The sequence below is a fragment of the Ostrinia nubilalis genome, unplaced genomic scaffold (assembly GCF_963855985.1).
Source record: "Ostrinia nubilalis unplaced genomic scaffold, ilOstNubi1.1 SCAFFOLD_45, whole genome shotgun sequence".
In the NCBI taxonomy this organism is placed as follows: domain Eukaryota; kingdom Metazoa; phylum Arthropoda; class Insecta; order Lepidoptera; family Crambidae; genus Ostrinia; species Ostrinia nubilalis.
The window spans coordinates 12501-17500 of record NW_026973578.1 but is presented as its reverse complement, the minus strand read 5'-3'; the positions used below and the strand labels follow the sequence as shown (position 1 = coordinate 17500).

General features: G+C 33.6%; 1 non-coding gene across 1 annotated transcript in view; it reads left to right on the top strand.

Annotated features, from left to right (window-relative positions):
* Positions 1–4284: 4284 nt before the first annotated feature.
* The window catches only part of LOC135087456 (small subunit ribosomal RNA), a 1903-nt gene continuing 1187 nt past the window's right edge, over positions 4285–5000 (top strand). The window contains exon 1 of the ribosomal RNA XR_010260837.1: positions 4285–5000. This exon is cut by the window's right edge and continues 1187 nt beyond it. This is a non-coding gene — a ribosomal RNA (small subunit ribosomal RNA).

Below are 5000 nucleotides of genomic sequence, written 5' to 3'. Positions count from 1 at the left end.
TTATATTACATTTAATAAATAATTAAAATAATGAACGATAATTTAAAAGTAAAATATTTATTTATGCATTTATTTCACTACTCAAATTCGGTTAATGTGATAAATTGAAAATTATGAATAATCGCCGGTTGTTATGAATAATTACCGCCAGGCTTGGTAAAAGTGATAAATTAATCACATTTATCAGTGATTATTACATAATGTAACCTTAATACTAACAAATACCATAAAAGAGAGAACACCGGCTCGTGTACAGCGCTCATGTACAGCCTCACATTTAAATATAATTTGGCAAAATGAGTTTGGAATGTTTTTTTGCATAACATTACTTTGCCATATTTAGTTTATATGTTACGGTTAATGTGATAAATTGAAAATTATTAATAATAACCGGTTATTATGAATAATTACCGACAGTCGCGGTAAAAGTGATAAATTAATCACATTTAACAGTGATTATTTAATAATTCTACCTTAGTACTAACAAATTTCATAAAAGAGAACAACATCTTGTGTACGTGCTCGTGTACAGCCAAACTTTTGAACATTTTGATATCATATATTAATATAATTTGGCATAATGACTTTGGAATGTTTCTTGCATAATATTACTTTTCCATGATACCTATAACATAATATTTTGATTTAAAGTGAAAAATAGGTTAAGGTGCGGCGGGGGTGGCCCTTGGGCCACCCCTAAGCCGCCTATTTAGTTTTATACACACATAAATGACCTCATATTAATCACATTTACCAAATCATGCGGTAATTATTCATAATAACCGGCGATTATTCATAATTTTCACATTTATCACTTTGACCGTAACATATACACACATAAATGATCTCATATTAATCATCACATTTACCAAATCATGAGGTAATTATTCATAATAACCGGCGATTATTCATAATTTTCACATTTATCACATTTACCGTAACATATAAATTATTACTAATTTTTATAAAATTTCGTTGTGTAGAAAATAAATATAATATTTTTCGTACTCGAGCGACACCTATCGAACCGCTGGCGTGTGTGAAGAAATTACGTGGGTGCCTGCCACTAGCGAGAGGTGCGCAATTGTTTCAATAGATGGCGCTTTAGCAGTATTTCCTGGGTAGTGATGTAGCATAACATTCTGTAGATTCGAGTATCGATATTATTTTATTTGTAGTATTATGAATATAAAAAAAAAAATATTATTATTATTATTATCATCAAATTAATAAATATTTTTAAAATGTAAAAAATGTCGATGTCTATAATCAGTTGATAAATTAACGGTAAAATTAAATAATGCTACTGTATGTAAATAAGCAATATATTATACTGTTGTTGGTATTTATTTTCACTACATACGTATACTTGCATAATAATGAATGATTCTGTGTGTTGTGTTATTATTAAATTTATACATAATTTAACTCTTTATTCACTATCGACTGTTACACGTCACTACCCGAGAAATGTTGCTAAAGCGCCATCTATTGGGATAATAGCGCACCTCGCGCTAATGGCACCCACGTAAGCGGACAGTGAAGTTCGGTCGGTTCCCGACAGGTGTCGCCCGGGCGCGGAAATATTAAGTCCTTGTCTCAATCTACACACAAAATTGAATTTAAATCATACCTAATAGTAATAATAATATAATTTACTGTGCAATAATTTGGGTACTTACATAACACACTTTTCAGTAATCATTGCAATAATAAAATTATATTATCACCACTACAGTCTTGATTTTTAATTCGACGAAATTTGACAGCTGTAATTTTTTGACAATAAAAGGTAATAAAAATATGAAACTGAATTACATCAAGTACAACTAACAAGTATGATTGTTATTGTTTGTTTTGTGAATTCAATGTACACTAATTATTATGTACATTTTAGAGATTGAATAGGAAAAAAAAAACGCGTTTTTAACACAGTAAAACAACATAATAATAATTATTATGTTTAAAAATAATATTAATATCATAAACGAAAATATATATTGATGATCATCAATTATCATTGTCGTCATCATAATCAACTTGGATTATAAAATTGGCATCTTGTTAAATTAGCTATTTTATGAAACGAAGATTTTACTAACAAAGATTTACATAAAAAAAGGTTTGTAACCTATGGATATTGGCCAGCGAGTCCAGTAATAGAAAAATTATGTCCTTAATTTTATTGTAACTTCAAAAATATGATAATAAAAACTCAAATAAGCATTTTAAAAGGATCAGTACATTTTTAAATTGAAACCTTAAATTCTTTGAAGGTTTATTTTTTAATTTGTGGAAATGCTCTCCATTTTTTATTAGTGGAAATGTTTTAATGTTGGCAACACTTCTAAAATGTCAAAATTCCGTGTAATTAAAAATCTAATCAGACTTCAGGTACCGATAGTGTTGTACATTTTGTCTATTCTAGACAAATGTCTTAAAAACTTGGTGCAAAACGACGTTATTAATTATAATTTTAGGTCGTCAAAAGTTTTAAGTAATTTCGGGGATTACAAATTAGTTTGATTTATATTAATATAAAATTGCATAATTACATAACACACTCAAACATTTTAAGTGCAACTGTTGTTTATTTATAATTGGGTATTTAACAAAATTTAATTATGTACTTAACTTTTTAAAAGGCCTAATTTTATACACCTACTATGGTATATATTTATTAGTTAAAGTTTTGAATAGTTTTGAATATTTATCATATACATACCACAGTCAACTCAATTAGTTTTTTTGTTTGTTTTTCCAACAAATCACGAAATAGGAAAAAATGTATCAAATACAACTAAAAATCTTAATTTCTTTATTAAAAAAGTCGTGATTTCGAATTGTTATAATAATGATTTCGAATTAACAAAAATCATTTAATATTTTTTGTTCTTAATACGAAAGTTTTTTTTTTTTAATTAATTATTTTATTGTATTTATGTGTTATAAATATTTGTAATTTTCCTATTTCGTGATTTATGGGGTGTCGCTTTTAACACTTTAATCGCAATCAATTATTTTTTTTCTGTATCATCTTTTTAATTAAAAAAAAAAAAAAGGATTATCTAATCTAACCTAACCTAACCTAACCTAACCTAATCTAACCTAACCTAATCTAACCTAACTTTTTATAGTTTAATATATTTTTTTTAAATTATTAATTATCTGGTTATACATATAGGGGGTGTGTCACTTTGAATTTTTTTTTTTTTTTTGATTTTTTTTTTTTTTTTTTTACACTTGGCGTTTAAAGCTGCGCGTGCGCAGCAGCGTACGAGCATAGCGTTAAAAATGTTTCTTTTCCATTCGCGGCTTCCACTCGAGAACCGAGAGAGTGTACAGACAAACGCAACGTCGGCGGCGACCGGCCGAGCGAGATCAGTAACACAGCGACCGCCGTGCGCAGAGCGCGCGCGCACGCTCAAATGTATTATAAACATGATGCGCGCGCGCACACTCTGCGTACGACGGATCGGTGCGTTTATAAGTTGTGTTTTTTAAAGCAAAGTGGTGAAAGAGTTGATGAAACTTTAACTTTTTCACTCTGTATGTACACTCTGTTGGCGTCTGAGGTTTCGGATGTTCAATGAGATTGACGGGACTTAGTGTGGCTCATTGGACGCTTGTTAAACTTTGTAGATCTACGGATGGGTTGTATGATCGAATTCGTAATAAAGATCTGTCTCACTCGGGCAATGTGTCCGCGCTATGTGCAGTCATCTGTGCTTGCATACGCGCTTCGACTGGCCACTTTTTAATACGCTTCGTTGTAACGCTTCCCGCCACATTAACCTTACATAAGGGCGATGATGGCTTTTTAGCGTTTACATCAGCGTATCGAATATGTGTATATTTTTATGTATTCTATAGCACACACTCACAACACGCAAACATTTCAACGATGTATGTCTCTGTAGTGATGGTGTCGACAAATCGTGAGAGGTAGGGTGGTTTTTCCAACACCGGGCTGACATATCGTTCATGATACGAAATTTGTTAGATTTTATTATAAAATGTGATGAATGAATGTTATGTCTATGCGAACGTTCAGTGTGGGCGCCTCTGTGAGCGCTATGTGGGTGTGTTTTTTTAGCATTCTATATTAATTTATAGAGTGTTGCAAAGACTCGCCTCACGACACACGTTGTAACTGCGAACAGTGTACACAGTAGTCAAGCCCAGTTCGGTCGGTCAAACGTCGAATTGGGCTATAGACACCAAAAACACACTCTTCGTTAATATTCTTTAACGAGAGCTATCATATGTATAATATGTGCAAGCTCCCTGGTTGATCCTGCCAGTAGTTATATGCTTGTCTCAAAGATTAAGCCATGCATGTCTCAGTGCAAGCCGTATTAGGGCGATACCGCGAATGGCTCAATATATCAGTTTTGGTTCCTTAGATCTTACTCAGTTACTTGGATAACTGTGGTAATTCTAGAGCTAATACATGCAATCAGAACTCTGACCAGTGATGGGACGAGTGCTTTTATTAGATCAAAACCAATCGACGGAGGGCCTCGCGTTCGAAGTCGTTAATTTTGATGAATCTGGATAACTTTTGCCGATCGCACGGTCCAGCACCGGCGACGCATCTTTCAAATGTCTGCCTTATCAACTTTCGATGGTAGTTTCTGCGACTACCATGGTTGTCACGGGTAACGGGGAATCAGGGTTCGATTCCGGAGAGGGAGCCTGAGAAACGGCTACCACATCCAAGGAAGGCAGCAGGCGCGCAAATTACCCACTCCCGGCACGGGGAGGTAGTGACGAAAAATAACGATACGGGACTCTTACGAGGCCTCGTAATCGGAATGAGTACACTTTAAATATTTTAACGAGGAACAATTGGAGGGCAAGTCTGGTGCCAGCAGCCGCGGTAATTCCAGCTCCAATAGCGTATACTAAAATTGTTGCGGTTAAAAAGCTCGTAGTTGCATTTGTGCGCCGCGCTGTCGGTGCACCGCATCCGCGGTGATACTGACACGTTTGCGGAG